The sequence below is a fragment of the Apium graveolens genome, chromosome 5 (genome assembly GCF_009905375.1).
Source record: "Apium graveolens cultivar Ventura chromosome 5, ASM990537v1, whole genome shotgun sequence".
NCBI lineage: Eukaryota > Viridiplantae > Streptophyta > Magnoliopsida > Apiales > Apiaceae > Apium > Apium graveolens.
In genome coordinates, this window is record NC_133651.1 from 242,850,979 (window position 1) to 242,873,828 (window position 22,850).

Below are 22,850 nucleotides of genomic sequence, written 5' to 3' on the forward strand. Positions count from 1 at the left end.
GATGATTCAGCTTGATTAACATTCCGTTGAGTTCGACTAGCAGATCCTCTTTCTTGTTCAGCTCCCCCTGAGTTGCTGCCATCTTGATCTGTAGAATCTGACACTTGAGGACTGGTTCCAGAAACTATCTCACTATGCATAATTGTGTTACCACTATTGCCATTCATATCTGAACCATCTCCACCAATTCCATCAGAATCTGAATCACCATTATGATCATTGTGATGATCATCTCCATTGCTATCTCTATTTGGAACAAACTCAGGTTCGTCTTCATTATCAGAAAGGTCTTCCACACTTAAGTGATCATTATTATCTTCCTTCTGAATACTCGAGAGCTTGGTGTCATCAAAAGTTACATTAAGGCTTTCCACAACGTTGTTGTCATCAATCACAAATACCATGTATGCCTTAGACTCCAATGAATAGCCTAGGAAAATACCTTCTTAAGCTTTGGCATCAAATTTACCAAGATGCTCATCGTCCTTTAGCACATAGCATTTTCCTCCAAACACATGAAAGTAACTCACGGATGGTTTCTTATTGGCCATTAACTCATATGGTGTCTTTTCAAACATCTTGTTGATCAGGGTTCGATTCTAAGTATAACACGCAGTGCTAACAGCTTCAGCCCAGAAATACGTAGGAAGATTGGCTTTATTCAGCATTGTCCTTGCAGCCTCAACCAACATACGATTCTTTCTTTCGACCACTCCATTCTGTTGAGGAGTCCTTGGTGCTGAATACTGTCTCGAGATGCCTTTCTCCACATAGAAATCATTCAACTTTGCATTTCTGAATTCTGTGCCATTGTCTGATCTTATGCACTTACAGGCATGCCAGCTTCTAACTCAATCTTGTTGATGTGAACAATGATCATTTCAGCTACTTCATCCTTTGAATGTATGAATAACACCCACGTGTATCTGGAATAGTCATCAACAATCACTAAGCAATATTTCTTTCTCGACATAGACATTACATTGACTGGTCCGAACAAATCCATATGCAGAAGTTGTAAGGGCTCAGCAATGTCAGAAACTGTCTTCTTCTTATGTGATGCTCTCTTTGACTTTCCCTTCTCACATGCTTCACAAAGTCCTTCGGGACAAAATTCCATCTCGGGCAGACCTCTTACCAATTCCCTCTTAACCAAAGAATTCATGGTCTTGAAATTTAAGTGGGAGAGCTTCTTATGCCATAACCAACTATCGTCTGGAAAAGCTTTACTATAGAAGCACAAAACTTGACCATCTCTAGCAGAATTCCAGTTAGCTACAAACAAATCACCCTTTCTCACTCCATTGAGAGTAAGCTTCTCATTCTTCTGATTAGAGATCAAACACCTCTCCTTCTTGAACAAAACTTCACAGCCTTTATCACAGAATTGGCTTATGCTAAGGAGATTATGCATCAGACCTTCAACCAGAGAAATATCTTCAATGATGACATTTCCAATTTCCAAACAGCCATATCCCGTTGTATAACCTTTGTTGTGTTCTCCAAAGGTAACTTCCGGACCAGCTTTCTCAACCACCTTTGATAGCAGGGCTCTATCTCCAGTCATATGCCTCGAACATCCACTGTCCAAAATCCAAATGACCTTCTTCTTCTTAATGCCCTGAAAACAAAGGAGATTAAGGTTTTTTGGTACCCAAACTAAGTTGAGTCCAGGGGACTTAAAAGCATTTGAATATTTAACATTCTGCTTCACAGAATTGATAGGCTTAGTATGCTGTGCATTGTCTTTGACTGTCCCTTTGTCACTTACAAAAGCACCAGCAGACTTGCTTCTGGGCTTGGTGACAGGTGCATCTTTCCTAACCTTAGGAGGGCTGACAGTCTTAGACTTACCAGTGTGTGTGTGTTCATGCTTATCATGATTATGCGATGAATTGTGCGAGTGTGTGGAATCAAGATAAGTGTTCATGAAATTAACAACACATGGCATGCAAACAGAATTATTGCACTTAGGAGATTTATGCATGCTAGACATTTTATGCATATTAACATTCTTAACATTATCTACCTTAGCCTTCCTACAAGCATGAGTAAGATGACCAGCAGATCCACAATTGTTGCATAACATTCTAGGGCCATTGCCTCCTATCCTGTTATTTCTATTCCTGCTTCTTTTAGTTTTGGAACTAAAACCTAGTCCAGCCTTAGATGTTTCACTATCTGAGTCAGCTGACTTACTAAGTTCCTTTTCCTTTTTATCTTTTAATTCATTTAAGTCCTCAACAAGCAACTCATGTTCAATGAATAGTCTATCCTCATCAAAGGGATCAGAAGATGCTTTCTTGTACAAAGGTTTCTTAGCACTTTTCAGGACATGTGGTGTATCAGGTGGATTATCTACTTTTTCAACCTTTTCATTTTCCACCACACGTTTCTTACTTGACTTTCTAAGCTCATCATAATCTAGCCCAGTTCCAAGTTTACCACTTATAACTTGGCTAGATATGAGTTCCTTCGCAAGATTAGCAGAATTGGCATAAGCTTGTAACTTAGCTTCTAATTCCTTTATCTTCTCATCTCTCTGAGCAATGGTCTCAACATGATTATTAGCCTTAAGTTCTAGATAGTGATGTTTTTGCCTAATGTCTTCAACATTAACTTTCTCAAGAACTAACTTATCAAGTTCTTCCTGTAGTTTCTTTACCTTCTCTTTCACGTCACCTACAGTACCATTAGCATTTTTCAAGGAGATTATACAGTGATAATAGCTCATATTTATGGAATTATATCTATCAATGCATGCTTTCTCAGTGCATTCAACTTTTATACTATCAAATGAAGATGCAGCAGGTATAGTGACAGATTTTCTAAAAGCAAGGCAGTGTTCATTCTCACATAGATTTTCTGTATAAAATGGAGGTGAGTAGGAGCAAAGAATTACCTGTCTTGAAGAGTGTGGAGTGTCAGCCATGAGTGCCAGATTTCCAAACTGCTCTTCCTCATCATCAATATCATCCCAGCTTCTACCCTCAGCTATGTAAGGCTTCACTGGATACTTCTTCGAACCTCCAGAATCTTTCCTTTGATAAGCCTTTCCTTTGTCTCTTTCCTGTTGACTCCTTCTACATTCAGTGGCAAAGTGTCCTATTTCTCCACAGTTGAAACACTTGACATTCTTTCTATCCACCATCCCTGTCTTGTAGCCTGAGTCTGAATATGATGGAGATTTCTGACCCCTGTTGCTGCTACCAGATCCCCTGAAGGCTTGTTTCCTCCTGAATCTCAGGTTTCCAAACATAGCTGCCATGTTGGCCATGATGGGATCCTTCATATCTTGCTACTCTTCCATTGTATAATAATCCCTTGGATCTCCAGAGAGATTTCCATCATCAACTTCAGCATCACAAAGCACTTGATCATTTGTCTTTGGCTTTTCAGCAGTTATGTCCAAATCCTTGTGTTTACTAGCTACAAGAGCAGTTGTCTTCAGTAACTCAGCATTCTTCATGTCCACTGCACCACTTCCATATATAATCTTTTTCTGTTCCAATTCCATTTCATGAGTCTTCATCTTTCCATATAACTTGTCCAGAGACATAGTCTTGAAGTCCAAGCGCTCACGAACTGAATCTCCTTTACTTATTAAATGAGTGGGCAATGTTAACATAAACTTCCTGTTTATCTCTTTCTGTTCATATCTCTTCCCATAAATGCTTAGTTCATTTATCAACTTGTTCAATCTTTCAAAGATCGAAGTTATGTTTTCGCCTGGGAGAGATTTGAATGCCTCGTACTGGGTAGTCTGAATATCAAGTCTGTTTTCTCTGACGTCTTCCGTTCTTTCCATTAACAACTCTATGGTTTGCCACATATGTTTAGCATTTTCACACACAACAATTTGATGGCTCATGTCATCATCCATGGATTCCATCAACAAGTGCTGCACCTTGGCATCCAGACTATCCAATTCAATATCCTTCTCAGTGTAGTCATCTGGATTCTTAGGAATTCTCTTCTCATCATCATTTGGATCCTCTATCTCAAATACAAATGGTCCTTTCTCGATGACCTTATTGTATCTGTGATCTGCAGCTCTGAGATAAAGAAGCATCCTCTTCTTCCATAGATTGTAGTTTGCCTTATCGAATTTCGGAACCTTAAGACCACCAATCTTTTGAGAACTCATTTTTACAGATCTGTAAAATTTTCGCAATATGAGGTCTCAAACTGCAACTATCCAATCAGTCACACAACACTACCAATCAACGGAAACCCAATCTACACAACCAGAAGCTATCCCAGTCTCCGTTCAACCAAAATCCAACACAAAACTTGCTTACCTAAAGGATATGATCCGTATATCGATCAACAAGCTCTGATACCAATTGTTAGGTCTATTAGGTTAATACGGAGGGGGGGTGAATGTATTATCGTTTGTTTTTCAAATAAATTCGCAGCGTATAAAGATACTATGAAAAACAAACACAAACACCAGAGCTTCGGGGGATTGATCTTATATTATTAAGAAAAATCTCCGAGTGGGTTGCTTACAAACTTTGTTACAAACGTAAACAAAGCAACAATAACTCTACACACTACAAAAGATAACTTATCAAATGTGTGTATCGCTATCACTCTAAAAAGCAATATAACCTATCGGATACAAGCTATCAATACAAGGCTTTAATGCTTTTGAGTGTTCCTATGTAAGACTAGAATTCTATATAAAATTTAGCAGCACTTCTCTTTGCAAATTGATGATTTGATCGAACGAATCTCCAAAAAGCGAGAGCAACGCTACTGTTTCTGATTATGAATGATTGTTCAATTCACTGTTGAACTGATAGATATAGTAGGTGAATAGACTAGGAGACGTGGCAAGCTCTCATCCAAGTAAATAGATCAGAACATGTGCAGTAGTCGAAATCCACATGTCGAATTAAAGTTGCCTTGATTTTCAGTAGTCGAATTGGAGTTCAAGAAAGGAAATGACCTTGATTTATAATCCAACACCTCAGAAGTCGATTTGTACCTCAAGGAATTCGACTAGTGACTTTCTAGGCTTTCCACAAGTCGACTAGTGACTAATAGACTTAGTTAAACTCCTAGAAGTCGATTTTGGCTTGTTGAAATGCCAGAAGTCGATTTCTTCCTTTTAGTAGTTGATTTATATAAGTTCTTTGCCTTAGAAACTTTTCCATCCTTAGACAAATCTTTCTCCTTGCTATGCACTTCCATTTGGTTGACTTGCAATCACTCTGAACTTGAACTTGACCTCTTTTACTTCCTTAAACTTGATTTATGTAATCCCTGAGTCATATCACTTCATGTCTTCCTGTCTTCTGAGCTTCGTCTTCAATCTTCGAACATTTTTCTTGAATACGAATATCACTTGACAGTCTTTCGAATGATAGTACTTAGTTTCCTTTCACGGATTACTGATGCCTAGTGCAATGGTCTGGTTCACAGACGACTAGTTCCGCTCTCAGGCCTTCGTACTATAGACTATACAAATCACTGTCAAGTCTTCTACCATATCAAATCAGCTTCACTGAAACCCTTATGACCTTCACACCAATCCAGATTGCTATTTCGAATATCTTCAACCTTATTCCTTCGATGAATGAACATATTAATGAACTTCCTTCGAACTTCTGTTGACGACTTCTTCACTATAGCTTTCCAGATCATTGTGTATATGTCAAGTCTTCTATCTTTGTACTGGTTTCAATGGATATAGGATTATTTGCAAGTCCTGTCTATGTTGAGTTATCATCATCTGCATTGTTGTCATAGATGAATCTATCTTTAATCTTCAACTCCTTCTATATCCAACAATGGCCAAAAAACATCTCGCATGCCATCTTTAAACCCATGGAAGACCCTAGAAACTACCAAAACCCAGAAAACTCCTATTGCCTACCCAGAAGTACCCCATAAAACCAAAAGAGCCCAAAAACACAACAACAATGTACACTTAAAAACCCAGGAAAAAGAAACCACTGAACTCGCATGCAAAACCCGTAAAAACTCAAAACTTGCATTAAAATGCAAGGAACACTGAGAAAAGAAAGGGGGACTTACTAATTTGAAGATGCTCCTGGATTGAAATAGGGTGATCTGAAAAGATCGAGTTGTTGTTGCCCATGACTTATGAACTTGACGACAATTGTTGTTGTGGAGAGAAATTGAAAGTGTTAAAAAAAGGAAGAGAAATCCGCAATGGCCCTTATATAAGCGCCCAAGAAGATTTTAAAAAGGTGGTGTTTGGGGGGTTTTAAAACAGACGACCCAGATTAAAACGGTTGAGATTTAATGGCTGGGATTAATCCATGAAATGACGTTCCAACAGCGGTCACTTTAATGCACCACGAGTTCCCACAAGCTTTCCACGTGTACGAACGAAGATCGAGGCGAAACTGAAGCGGCCGCCCTAGGGTTTCTTCGCCCCAATATGGGCCTGAATTGATGTCCTTCAATCAGCCTGAAGGCCTAGCCGAAGGACAGGGACATGTTGACTATGGGCCCAATACGGCCCATTGAGTGAAGGCCCATCAGAGGACTTAGCCATTGGGCCGAAGGTCCACCAGGCCCTTAAGCTGAAGGCCCACGAAGAGCCTCAGGCCGAGGCCCATTTTATCCCTGAACGTTGAAATACTGAAGGGACATAACGCCCCCTTTTCACTCCCTTTTTAATGATACATAACGGACGAGCAATCATGGCAGAATTGGGTATAAAACCCCTTGAGAAGTAAGACAAAATACACACAGATTCTCACAAACACTCTACTTTTCTTGTATTCTTTACCCACCTCTACAACCAGATTCTTATTCTCACACCGGAGGTGAATCGGGGGTACAAACCCTCGCATTCTCTTCACTTTCAGGTATTAGCCGAAGCCACCTTCAAGGCAGCCGAAGTCTATTCAAACACCCGAAGGAATCTGGGCGTAACATTAATAACTTTTTTTATCTTTATTTTTTTATTCTAGACTTCTCTAAATTTACATCATTAATTTTCTAATATCTTTTCTGTTACAGATTGACATAACAATGTCAAAAGAGAAATAAATGTTTAAACTCAAAATGCTATATGATTCTTTTTTAATAAAAATGAATATAACTATAAATATTTAACTATATTAGTTTACTAAAATTACATAAATATATTCAATTATTTGTAAACATGGTATCCTATCAAATATCCAATATTTTATTATGATAATATAATCAGCGATTTAGTATTATCTTGTAATAAATCTTAACAAAACTTTTAAGATATAAATATGTGAACCATATAAATTTATAAAACTGAACAATAAAAAAATTAAAATTATAAAGATTTTGCTTATTAGTATCTACTAATAAAGTATACTAATAATAGATTTAAAAGTGTAATATAATAGATTTATATCGATAAAACAGAGAAAAGATGGGATTTTGTTCTGCACACTACAAAATAGGAGAGTAGTTCGGCCATCTCCAAGAGTGGCCTATTGGCCTAAATTTGGACCGAAATCGGTTCAAATCTACCCGACAGTGGCGTATTGCCCTGTTCCAATTTAGGCTAGTGAATAGTGTCGGCCTTTAGGCCATTGAATAGTGTCGCCTAAACACCGGCCTAAATTTTTTTAATAATAAAATATTAACTTTTAATGTTTTATATATTCATTAGTTTTTTGATTGAATGTTATTATATATATATTAAGTAGTTTTTAATTATATTTAATTTTTACTTATATATATAATAGTTATTTAACAAAAATATATTTTTAATTCAAATTAATAATATACTTGATTGATGATGAACGTGATTTGAGTGCTCAAATTCAAGATTTGATTGAAATTCCAAATCCAGAAGTTGAGACAGTTGAAAATGATGAAAACACTCGATATCAACAATTTCTTGAACGATATCAAAAAATAAAAAATAAAAAATCTTATATTGCTCTTCGAGATGCATTAATCGAGTATTTGTGGGAACAATATACTAATTCAGAGTAGTTCAATATTTGTTATTTTTCTTTTAGTTAATTAATTATAATATTATTTTTCTTGTTTAAGTGTAATGTTTTTATAATTTAATAAATTTTTAAGTTTGAAATTAGTATGAATAGGTATGTGAATTAGTAAAAACACATTAAAATAATAATATGTTAATAGTTGAAAGAATAAAATATTGATATATGAATTTGGACCAAAATCTAGACCGAACTGTTGGAACAGAGGGTTGTCTAGGTTCAAATTTAGGCCAAGATTTAGGCCAAAAACCTTGGCCACTCTTGAAGTTGCCCTTACCGCCTCTTAACATGTGTCTTTGTGTCAAAAGATAGATAAACCCAAATTTAAATCATTGATTACAGTTGAATCTAGCCTGCAAACGAGTAAAACCGAGTCGAGTTTTGTCTCGGCATATTTAATCTTAATTTTTTTTAAAAACAATCTGAGTCGATCCGAGTTTAATAACCGAGACAAAACTGATGTTCAAGATCGACTCATTTATAGCACGAACCGTTTGTTCACGTATAACCGAGCTGAGCATAACTCGAGACAAGTCGAGTTATCCACTAATAATTCACATATATTTCAATCGAACCATCCTTAAAGTATAATTTATAATTTTTACAAGTTGTATCGAGATTAAATATTAGTCTTATCCTACAATTATATACGCACACTCATACTTTACCCATGTTTCTTAATCTATATCATTTTAATTTTTTGAGACACATTATAAGAATATATCCAATTTTATTTTAAGTTATTGAGACATTCGTAACTTAAATCATATATTACTTTTTAAATTGTCGATGTAGAATTTTTATTAGTTTTGATGTTTTACTTAAATTTGGTTTATGTAAATTACAAATTATTTAATAGTGTTTATGGAAATGCGAAAAAATGGATATAAATATATCATGATAACAATTTTGATAGTTTTATTACGGAAAAAATAAGTGTTAAATTCAAAAAATAAACAAAAATTCTAAAATATTATTAATTAATGATGAAATTATGTACTAATATTAATATTTAAGTGATTAGTAATAATTTATTATTTGTAATATATATATATATAAATTTTATCTGATCCGAGTTACCGAGTTCGAGCCGAATAGACAAAAGCTCGGCTCGTTTACTCATCCGAGCTGATTTTCATGTTCAAGAGTGGTTCGTTTAAGAAAATGAGCAGATCCGACCCGAGTTTACTTAAACTTTTAAGCGGATCTCGAATGTTATTCACAAACAGCTCTATTCATTTGCAGCACTATATCTAGCAAAACTTTTGGTCCCTAGAATATGATAGATAATCAATTTAGATTTGTATGATATATATTAATTGAGAGTTTAAAATATTTACGGATTTATTTTTGAATTTAAATAACTTATAAAAAAATTGGATCATCCTTTGAAAAATTTAGAACTTAGACATTTTTAAATTTTAATTACTCTTTCAAAAGTTTGTTGTTTATAAAATAAGTAAGTTGAGTACGAAAAAATGAAAGATAAAGAAATAGAGCATGACATTAGTACTTAGTACTTGGTTCCTATTAACATCTTTTTAATAATCCGTTCACCAACTACTATTGTACCCAATCCTCAGACTAGATATTTGTTTATTGTAAAAAATATATTGATATGAGTTGAAAATAATGTCTAAAAACATAATAAATGTCACATTTATTACACTTAAATTTCATGTCTAAAGCCCAATGAATCAAGTCAGAGATTGAAAACAACTCAGGCCGACGACATCCACGAAAGAGGTTGTTCGCGCACAAACCCAATATGGCTGAATACTAGAGATGTGACGTTTAATATGGACACTAACTCTTACAAAGAAGGATCTAGAATCTGTTGCCTTACAAGAGTCCTAATTAAACACCAAACAATCAACAAAAATGAAGAACCCAATTTGACCCCAAAAACACAAAATTCAAATTAAAAGGATAATCAACCTTAGTTGATGATGTTGATGTCAAAATGACGGGCTCGACGAGAGCTTCAATTCGGTTATAAGAAAATCAAAAACGAACAATCCAATTTTAAGAAATCACAGGATAAAGATGATGAAAGAATTCAACCGCAAAATACTTTTACTCTGATCGTTTTGTAATTATCAGAATATTTTTATTTTTATCTAAAAATATAAATCCGATTTTTAGGCTATGTATAGTAGTGAAAAATAATACCCCACAAACCAATAAACGATGCTTGGATCTCGTAATTTGAAACAGATAGCCCAAAAACAATAATTTACGGGGAATGTTTTTCTTAAATAGTATTTTTAAATAATTACAAAAATTATATCTTTTAAATAGTATTTTTAAATAATTACAAAAATTATATCAAAATTCCCCAAAATTTACGAATATTCCAAAAATACCAACATACAGAATATTCGAATGATTTTTATTTAAAAAAAATAAAAATACAAATTTTGTGGGCTTGACGTCCTGGTCGGGTCACAGTCAGATGATTTTTAAGAAACCAAAATATTTTCTAAATTAATATTAAATACCAAAAATAATAATAAAATACGCAGATGCACGCATAACAATGCAAAACATGGCACACATATTAAACGCACTTTGACACGCATCCAAATTGCGTATAACCCCATATAATCCCGTATAAATGCATTTTTAACATGTAACGAGTATCCTAAAAATACTCTGGTCCTTATGGAACCATATATATATATATCTACTGCATGTTAAATCATGACCTGTATCATTTTAAATAATAATAAACACATAGTTATTCATTTAACACGTAACAAAATAGTCGTTAAAATATTACTTTGAATATTTTCAAACCTCATCCCATGCCCAAGTGAACACAGATAAAATACCAAGTAACATTTCTGACACAGATAAAATATCCACTCGATCTTTAAAATTGTAAATCGACTTAATTCACCGATATCGATAAAATTATCGACTTTTAAATAAAATTTTGAAATAGCAAAAGTAATTATATTCTTTCTGAATACGAAAGTTGTGACGGTCTCAACCCCGGGGTCAGGAGTTGACGTCATCCACAACACAACAACCAGCATAATAAAATTCATTTCAGTGATAAAATATAATCACGACCCCTCTTACCAAGAACTTTAGCAGGTTTAAGTATGATTTAGGTTATAATTTATCACAAAACTAATTCATTACAATCACCTTGACAATACTATCTTAATATAGCAACTCAACATACCATTTCTGGTCCGTCATAACCACCTCAGACGAGCCTGACATGGAAGGAACTGGAACTCTGCCCCAACTACCACTGAAGAATCTCCTAGGTATCTGCAATACATATATAAAACATTTTTTGCAAGGGTGAGCAATCAATTGCTCAGCAGTATCACTATATGAATAACAATCAAAAACAGTTTATGATAAACAGTTATAGGAACAGAATTCATAACTTGCTAGAAAACTAGTAAAACATGTATGAACTGGATATCAAAACTAGCATGCTTTGTAAAACCCAATCAACAGTCGTGTGCTGTGCATAAATACCAGAGTTCAGTTCTAGCATGCTACTTTCATTTTTAAATCTTCTGTCCCATCGCAGGACCAATAAAACCATTTGTCCCATTACGGGGATCCAAAATCATTTGTTCCGTTATGCTTGGCATATCCTCGCTAACAATCTACCCGAACGTTAACAAAACATGAATCATAACATACTTCATATAATAATATACGTATTAATTAGGGTTCACGCTCTCGAAAATCGGTTCGGTGTTTGTTTCCAGAAAATAGGTATATTTGTCCTTTTATGAAATTATGGTTATCGGTTTTAGCAAAGTATTTCATCACAACACATAATCAGGTTTCATATATAGTACTTATATATAACCGATCGATGTTCCGATAGTCGTTGGGTACGGCCTCGCGTTTTCGTAATTTAATTTTCCAGAAATCGGGCAGCACCTCCTTTAATTATCGGCTAACCCGTCGAAAGTCCCGACGTCAAATCAATCACAATTGCAATCAATCATATTCCAAAATCCAATCACCAACTTCAGTCAACAACGTCAATTCACAAATTCACCAATACCAATTAAATACAATTATTAATCGCTATCATCCGTATTTTTATATTTTAATTCGTAATTTGTATTTTTATCATATTTTGTATTTTAACACGTCGGACTAAGATCGAATCAATATAGTCCACCGTCAGATCGCCGATGCTCATTGCCGACGGGGCGAAATCGCGGGTACTCGATAAAGTCGGGTTTCCAACATAAATTTCACCGGTATAACCTTCAAATATTTAAATAATTAATCGAATAATCATCAAAATTTTCATTCGAATATAAAAAATATTAATTCGAATAAATCAAATTATTCAGTCAATACAACACAGCGGTAACAGGAATAAAGGAAATAGGGCAACCACGCATGCACCCACACGACATCACCGCCATATCACCGGAAACCGGCGAAAGGCAACAAAGCGGTGGAACAATCGCGGCAACAACGAAATTACAGGGGATCCCAACACAACAACGACCACCCACGCCTACCCGCACACATAAACACATACATAACAATATATATACATGCATATATGTGCAGCAAGCATGAATAATTGTAGTTCACAATCGGAAAAATCTCCACCCCCTAGAACTTACCGGAAAATAGAAAAATCAGGGCGGAGAAAAGAAAGGAGAGAAGGAGTAAGGGAGTAATAGAGAGATTAAGAGGGAAAGAGAGTGCAGAGAAGATCGAGAGGGAGAGAATAGAGATGAGAGAGACTGCAAATGAAGAGAAAGGAAACGGGTTATACCCGATTACACCCCCCCTTCTTCCTTTTTTTTCTTTTATAAACCCCGCAACGAAAGTATTATCACGACCCCTCTTACCAAGAACTTTACCAGGTTTAAGTATGATTTAGCTTATAATTTATTACAAAACTAATTCATTACAATCACCTTGACAATACTATCTTAATATAACAACTCAACAGACCATTTCTGGGCCGTCATAACCACCTCAGAGGAGCCTGACACGGAAGGAACTGGAACTCTGCCCCGACTACCACTGAAGAATCTCTTAGGTATCTGCAATACATATATAAAACATTTTTTTGCAAGGGTGAGCAATCAATTGCTCAGCAGTACCACTATATGAATAACAATCAAAAACAGTTTATGATAAACAGTTATAAGAACATAATTCATAACTTGCTAGAAAACAAGTAAAATATGTATGAACTGGATATCAAAACTAGCATGCTCTGTAAAACCAAATCAACAGTTGTGTGCTGTGCATAAATACCAGATTCACTTTTAGCATGCTACTTTCATTTTCAAACTTTCGTCCCATCGCAGGACCCATAAAACCATTTGTCCCGTTACGGGGCCCCAAAATCATTTGTTCCGTTATGGGAACCATAAAACTTGTCCCATCACAGGACCTATAAAACTTGTCCCTTCACAGGACCTATAAAACTTGTCCCATCACAGGACCCATAAAACTTGTCTTATCACAAGACCTATAAAGCTTGTCCCTTCAAAGGACCCATAAAACTTGCTCAGATATAAATGTATTGGATGATCCCTGGTGAGACAGCTGATCAGGCTATCTCCATAGGATAACTCTATCTTGGCTATCCTATGAAACTTGTTCCGGAACTCAGAGACTAGCAAGGTCCCTGTCACACTGGGCTGGTGGTTATAATAGGGTGCACAACCATATCACCTCTTACGCTATCTTCCAGGACGTTACGGGCCTCCTGCGCACACTCATCTAATTATCTGATCATTTTTATCCATTTTTCCAAATCACTTACCTATATTTTGTCAAAATAATTATATCACAACACACTTTCCAAACCATTTTCATTTTATTCAAAACTTAGAGATAGGTATTTTCAGAAGTTACTTTTCCCCCAAAACACAAGTTAACAAAATAATTTGAAACCCAGGGGATACGTAACTTAAATCATTCTGTTCCAGTACGTAATTTAAATCAACAATTATTCATATATATTGAACCGTAAAAGATTTATTCAGGGGTACTTGCCTTGCAGAGCTTTACAAATATTAACTATTGACCTTGAGCCGACACAGATGCTCAGGCTTTAATGTCTAACCACTAGATTATCCTGGCTTTGACTTCAACACTCAGGTCCTTCGATTAGAACCTTACTGAGCTCGTCGACTGTCCACTAGGCTATCTTTAGACTAACGCCAACTCTTGGACTTTCCGACGAGAACCTACAAAGTCGAAACACCCTAACTTAGACCTTCGATTATGCTTGACATATCATCGCTAACAATCTACCCGAATGTTAACAAAACCCAACTCATAACATACTTCATATAATAATACACATATCAATTAAGGTTCACGCTCTCGAAAATCGGTTTGGTGTTCATTTCCAGAAAATAGGTATATTTGTCCCTTTAAGAAATTATAGTTATCGGTTTTAGCAAAGTATTTCATCACAACACATAATCAGGTTTCGTATATAGTACTTATATATAACCGATCGACGTTCCGATAGTCGTTGGGTACAACCTCGCGTTTCCGTAATTTAATTTTCCGGAAATCGGGCAGCACCTCCTTTAATTATCGGCTAACTCGTCGAACGTCCCGACATCAAATCACAAATTCACAAATACCAATTAAATACAATTATTAATCGCTATCATCCGTATTTTTATGTTTTAATTCGTAATTTATATTTTTAATCATATTTTGTATTTTAACCCGTAGGACTTAGATCGAATCATCATAGTCCACCGTCGGCTCGCCGATGCTCATTGCCGACGGCGGCGAAATCGCGGGTACCCGGTAAAGTCGGGTTTCCAACACAAATTTCACCGATATAACCTTCGAATAATTAAATAATTAATCAAATAATCATCAAAATTTTCATTCGAATATAAAAAAAATAATTCGAATAAATCAAATTATCCAGTCAATACAACACAACGGTAACAGGAATAAAGGAAACAGGGCAATCACGCTTGCACCCACACGACATCACTGCCATCTCGCCGGAAACCGGTGAAAGGCGGCAAAGCGGTTGAAAAATCGTGGCAACAGCGAAACTACAGGGGATCCCAACACAACGATTACCCACGCCTACCCGCACACATAAACACACACATAACAATATAAATACACGTATATATGTGCAGCAAGCATGAATAATTGAAGTTCACAATCGGAAAAATCTCCACCGCCTAGAATTTACCGGAAAATAGAAAAATCAGTGCGGAGAAAAGAAAGGAGAGAAGGAGTAAGGGAGTAATAGAGAGATTAAGAGGGAAAGAGAGTGTAGAGAATATCGAGAGGGAGAGAATAGAGACGAGAGAGACTGTAAATGGAGAGAAAGGAAACGGGTTACCCCCCCCCTTCTGCCTTTTTTTTCTTTTATAAACCCCGCAACGAAAGTATTATCCGACCCTTATATTAGTTTAACGATACAATACACAATTAATATAAATTGAAATAAATCCCAACTAGATTTCAAAATTTTCCGAACTAAATAAAAATAGTCAAATAAAATTTTCATAAGTTTTAAAATGATTACTAAAATGGAATTTATACCCGCTTTTATCTATTAAACGAATCAACGCGCGAGTGAAATTAATCCCAAAAATTCCCAAATAATTTTAAAATTTTCGGAATATTTCAAACTTAAATAAATATGAGTTTCAAAATTTTTGAAGAATTCCGGAATTAAATACGGATTTAACAAATAATTGAAATCAGAAAATCATATATGGCTAAATAATTGATGAAATATTGTTTCAATTTTAAAATCTCCTAAAAATAATTAATAAAATTATGAAGCCATAAAAATGATTTTAGAGATAATCCTCATATTTATGAAAATAAATCTTGAATAGAATCACCTTTAAATACAAAACAAAATAACACAGCTTCACAAATAACTACACAAATAATCCTGGAACACCAATATTCACATATAAGTAATAACAATTTAATATCCAGCTGACAGAACCCACAAACATATTTTATTTATGTAATTATTTAATAATTACACATTTAAATAATATAAAAATATACGAGTCGTTATAAAAGTGATCGACACCAACTACCAATTAGCATATTATTCTAGTTAAAGACACAAATTCATCACACGGGAATGAAAAATTCATAATTTTATTCTTCCCACTTTAGAAAGTAACACAAAACACTCAAATAATAATAAATAATAACTTCTGAAAATCCGGGATATCACAACGCCAAGCCTTCATCAAAAAGAACCCGGCTTCTTTCATAGGACTTGTGCAAGGAGCAAAGGAGTCTCTTAGAAACTACCTGAACTGGTTCATGAAGGAAGCCCTGAAGGTCCTAGAACTTTATGATAAAGTGGCCATAGCCCTAAAACAAGGGACTGGGGATGAATTCTTCAATATATCCCTAGCCAAGCGCCCTTTAAAAGTATGTGTTAGGCCCTTAATGAACTGTAGATAGGAGGTAAATACAGTTAATACAATCAATTTGACAAAGCTTCAATAGAATCAACAGTTTTTATATTAACTGATAAAAAATTATTACAAATGTACTCTCTCGAAAGGATGAACAAATATCCTTGAGAGCTACTAGGTTATGCGAAATATATAACAATGTCGCAATGTTTATAGCATGAACCTAATTTGTACTTTATATAGAGCACAACTACACAATGTATAAGGAATCCTATTCTATTAACAAGAAGGAAACCTATACAATGCTTCTGAGATAAAGTCCTTCACCGCCTTGAGTTCCTGTTTCCTTTTCCTTATCAAAGATCAACTGATGTGACAAATACTTATTACATCATCCGTTGATATCATCATCCATTGATATCTTTATCCTGGATATCATCATCCATTTATGTCATCAACATCCGTTGATATAAGTTCATATGTGAACTTCTGATAGTTTTTGCTTGATATCATCAATTGCTCCTAACAATCTCCCCCAACTTGTTCATTATGGAAATATGGACAAGTTCCAATTGATGATGTTAAAACTATCTAAATGCAGAAATCAAGTATGCATATTCAATCTTGCTTCAATAAATATCAGACTTTACTCTTCTTCCTAAACTGCTTCTTTAACTTGAGCAATGTCAGAGGTTAATTCCAGTTCTTCAGCTCAGAAAGCTCCATTAATCTTCCTTCTTTGATGATTTCTTCTTCTTCACATTTTTCTTCAGTATCATAAGATTGAACTACTTTATAGATTGGATCTATCATTATTTGAGATTTAGTTTCCTTAGATACTGTTTTCTTCTTCGCAACAACTTTGGCTTTGGAATTTGAAATCTCTGACTTCTCTCATATCTTCTATTTTCCTTTAAGCTTCATGTCAGCAGTTATAGTAACTTATAATTTGAGATCTTCTGCCTAACTGATTTCCCTTATAAGTACACCTCTGGTAGAAATAACAGTAATATCAACATTTGATGACTTCATGGAATTCTTGAAGTCTTCCTCCATTTGCCTTAGCTGTTCAAGATCAACTTCAGGATTTTCTTTTGCAAATATTATTCTACTTAGCTCAGAGTAAAATAATTGAATCTTTGGATCTTTGTAGAACAGAGTTGTCTTTCTTTCTTTATCTTTCAGAATTTGAAGAATTTGACTTGCTTCTATCTCCAAAATACCTTGGTCTTCATCAACAACAGTTGTGACTTGTGAAGATTTTTGCATTTTTGTAGTCACAGTCAAATATTCTACTCTTCTTTCATTCCTCTTACTCTCTTCACCTTGTCTAGATTGAAATCTAGTGATTGCTTTTGATGAACCACTAACTCCAACTAGCTCTTCACCTTTTCTCCTTTCACTATCCTTCTGTCCCCCCTCAGTACCTCCATCAGTATTTTTATCATCAGTACTTGTAAATATCAGTTGTTTGCATTTATATTTAACAATTTTCTCCCCCTTTTTGGCATCATCACTAAGTAGTAGAGAAGAAATCAGCTCCATTGAATTTTGTACTTCTGTAAGTTGAGCAGACATTTGAGCTTGTTTAGCTTCCAATCCAGCTTGACTGGCTTCAATTTCAGTTTGCCTGACAACTATTGGTGATATTTGTTTATTAATTTCCTGATGAGTAGTCATCTTTGAAGCAATCAATGATTCTTTAATCTGATTGATTTGAGTAGTAGTTGCTACATGAGCTGTGTTTAAGGATCTGACAACTAAAGTTGATGCTTTCAGATGATTGAGTATATCAGGATTTGTAATCTTCTGTTCTGCTGTTTTCAGATGTGCAACAGCTTTTCTTCTGGAAATAAGATATGTATTATCTTTCCAATTAACATTCCAGAGATAATAAAAATAATTATTTTCGTTCGTAGCATCTAACTCTTTCATTTTCTGTTGTGTTACATGCATAAGCATATCTCCAGGGAAGAAAAGATCATCCTCAAGATCTATAATAACATTAGAAACATTAGCTTCTTCACCATCATTAGATTCTTCAACATCAACCAGATTTTGCACTAATTGCTGAACTTCATCACCAGCTTCAGCATGTAAAATAGAATTAGAAATTAGTGCAATATGTGATCCAGTAGCTTCAAAAGCTTCCACACCTTCAGCAGTTAACTCCACATCTTCAAGTATTGTAGATAAATGAATTGGAGCTTCGAAAGATACTTCCAGAACATCAGTTCCTGTAACATGCTGTGATGATTCTGAATTGGATGAAACTTTATGAATGGACTATTGTTATTGGGTAATGAATACAACACAGGGGGGTGAATGTGTTTTGGACAATTTAAATCTTTTAGAATTGTTTTTGGATGGTGAACAAAGTAATCTGTAATGTAGAGATAATATGCTTTAACAACATAATTAAAACATGCACATGAACACACTTATCTTTCAAAACTCACTTAATTTTATATTAAAATCAAGCTAGTGTTTTGCTACAAATTTATGGGTTCTTTGTTGATAAAGAAATCAGCTTCTCTCTTGAGAGTTGCAAGATTTTTCAGATCTACTTGTTACAATTAAAATAAAACATCCAGTGTTTACTTTGTAGAACAGTAAACACTAGTTTTACACAGCATGCAATAACATGTACTAAACCATACTTTAAGTTAACTATACTTTCTATTTCTGGGTTAGTGTATCTTTGCAAATCGTGCATGTCTGTGACTTTAATTTATCAGTTAATCTTGGCCTTTGATCTTGTACTCTTCAAGCTGCTTTTGTAGACTTTTCAAATTAGTGATTGATTTGTTTGTTGATTGATAATCTTGAATATTTAACTGGTCTGCACTTTGTACTTTGAGTTTTACCTCGAGATCTTCAGTTTATTATATAGAGAGCTCAACATCTCGATAAGTATAATGGCTTATCGAGATCTCTCATTGCTCTATAATTTTTTTGACTTATCGAAGTCTCTGAGTTCTCTATAAGAGAATTTTGGCTTGTCGAGGTCTCTAAAATTCGGCATGTAAGGTTGACTTGTCGATATCTCCAATCTTCATCTCTTCATTTTGACTTGTCGATATCTCTGAGTTCTCTAGTGCAGAAATGACTTGTCAATATCTCTGAGATCTCTAGTGATAATTTGACTTATCGATATCTCTGAGATCTCTAGTGATAATTTGACTTGTCGATATCTCCAATTTTCACATCTTTATTTGGCTTGTCGATTACTCTGAGACTTCTCAATAATCTTTCTTTTACTTCTCGATAAGTCATTCTGGAGTTCTCAAATGACTTCTCTATAGCACTTAATCTGTGACTTGTAGATTTCTTGACTTAGAATGTTTTTCCCAAAACAAATTTATTCAACTCCAAGCTTCTTCACACTATCTCTGAGGCATGATCTTCATGATATTCTTCCAGAGTTTATTCTTAGGCTTGAAATTGTTTACTGAAAAATACTCCAGTCTAATCTAATTACATTTTTACAAACTTAAGTGATATATTACAAGATGCAAACTTAGATTATCATACAACTTATTTAGGGATGTCAATTTGACTTAGTCTTGCTATAGTACATGCATGTCTTGCACAACAGTTGTGCTACTACATCTTCAGAAACAACAGGGATTATCTCAGGTGATGGTATAGTAAAGTAAATGGACTATTTTTCAACAAAAAACAGGGATTATCTCATATGGTGGGATAGTAGAATGTATGGACTGCAAGAAAGTATCAGTACTTAGACTTGCAGGGAGATTAATAGCCCTTGGTACATCAGAGTTTTCTTGAGATTCAACAGATTATTGTTCAACAAATGTTTCTTTATTACTCTGAGCACCTTGTGAACATATAGCAATTAAAACTTAATCTCTCAATTCTTTTAAAGTAGTTTCACTACTCTGCACACCACACATCTCATGAATTTTAATAGTTAGAGCTTCCTCACAAAATTACTAAATCATATCTCTCATCTACCTCTCCTTTTTCCAGGAAGGATCCTGCCTCTCTTAAATGTTGTTTTTCTCTCAATCTTTTCACACATCTCACAGAAAAAGGCTCAGAAAAATTGTCCTATAGAAATAAGAGGTGGCTAAAGAAGGGTGATCTGTGGTCATACAACTAGAGGTAGTCCTTAAATAAGGTCTAGAAGTAATCATACCAACATGATTTATATCATGAAAAATAAATGTTGAAAAGACTGAATCAGTATTTAGAATAAATGCTGATGAAGTAATAAAAGTATTTATACCTTGTGAATACACAATTAAGCTCACAGTGGATACTATGGTTATGACAGTTGTTATTCATCAATAATGAAAACCTTCATTTGAATTAGAGAGGATTTGATTAGGTTACTGTCATATACCATGATCTCAAACCTTGTTCTTCTTGAAAAGATAACACTTGAATGTGTTTATTGAAAGCTATCACAAAGTCTTCAGTAAAAACTGATGAAACCTCTGTGTCTCAGTTAGTATCATTAAGATCTACCTCAGCAAGTAGACTCTAACCAACTAAATATTGTTTCTGAGTGGTGAGCACAATTTAAGAATTATGTCAATTGATTTTTGGCAACATTTGAGAAAAGAATTCAAATGTTTCAATTGTGAGAAGAAATTTAATATTTAAGATGTGTAATGCTAAGAAATGAGTGTGAACAACCTTCTTGATGAGAAAAAGAAAGTTTCAAAGAATTTGAATAGAATGTAACACTCAAAGATTATAATTCTTGTAAACTCAGAATTAAATCTTTCATAAATTCCTTCTTTAACAACAGTTACCTCCTGCAGTGTGCTCAATCTGTACTGAAGTGATCACATGAACTTAAACAGAGATTAGTTTTTTCACATGCACTATTGAAGATATCTAAAGTTAAGCATGCAGTACCGATTTAAATATCAACAGTTAAAAAGGATTCAAGCACACACAAGATAGTAAGCAATTATTCACTTAAAGAAACAAAGAAGACAGAAAGATTTTGATTAATTATGAAGATGATGAATACAAAGCAGAATCATAAAATAGTCCTAACACACGCTACAAACTATTCCTAGAAACTATCCCATCTTCAACTTCTTCAGGGCTTCTTGCTTCTTCATGACTCGGCGATGATAAATTCCTGAGATAGTCTTTGCAAGAAAAATGTTCTCTTGTAACTCAAGAGCTTCGAGTCTCTCCCGCTCAGCCTCTTTGGCTAACCGCTCATCCTCAAGAGTAATTTCCAACTGAAATAACTGGAGATCCAGTCATTGGTCACTTGACAACTTCTCTTAGAACGATGTTGGAACATCATGAGGACTGAAGATTTGATCATTAATCTTGACTCTACATCCCCAGGGGTTATAATAGACACGACCCATATCGAGCTTGAAAGCAGGATAGTAAGTTCCGACAATAGTATGCATGCAAAATGACGTTGAGTCATAAACATCTGAGAAGATGAGGAGTTATGTTCAAGAAGACTTAAAATTTGAGTGATTTGAAGTGAAAAGACAGTGAGAAGTTTTGAAAGTGGAGGGTTGTATTTATAGCCGAGAGGTTTAGAAACTGAAGAGACTCTTTGATTAACCATGTAATAATTAACCATAATGCAAATACACGATTACGCGCATCTAGGTAAACAAAAAGTAATCTCTCTTTTCAGATTCCTATTCCCAATGTAAATACTCAAGTTTTACAAGATACTTGCATTAGTAGCTAACTCATTTAAGCAATTAAAAGATATTTCACTATCTCACTGAATAATTATAAATACTGCTTAACCATTTATTCCGAATAAATTCAGAATAATCAATGAAGTATAATAATCAATTCATGTTTTGATCATTATCAGTATTTTAATTACGACTATCAGGACTTATCAGTCAAAACTGGGTTGACCAATATTAGAATTTATCAACTACTGACAGAACCTATTAGTCGAAACAAGTTTAACTCATAACAGAGCATGTAAGCATGGTCAGTAGTTCAACATGCCTTTTTCACATAAAATCACTTAGCAGAATTTTCATGTAATCATGGCATCAACATTTAGCACAAGAATCAGCATCTAACAAGTACTGACAAATAATAAGATACCATGCTTCAATAATACCAGCAGACTTAATTATCAGAGTTTGAGAATTGTCCTGAAATAATTCCCAATTCATTCACCAATCTTATGAATGTAGTTTCACGGAGAGGCTTGGTGAATATATCTGATACTTGTTGATCTGTTGGAACAAAGACCAATTCCACTGTACCTGCTTCCACATGTTCCCTCATGAAATGGTACCTGATACTGATGTGCTTAGTCATTGAATGTTGCACTGGATTTCCTGTCATTGCAATAACACTTTTATAACACCCAAGCCCACAACCGAATATGTACCGGACCCAACAACCCACCACAACAGGTCAGCCCGAAAAAGCTAGCAATTTGGTACACATTAGTTGTTGACTTGTATCTATAAAGGACATAAAT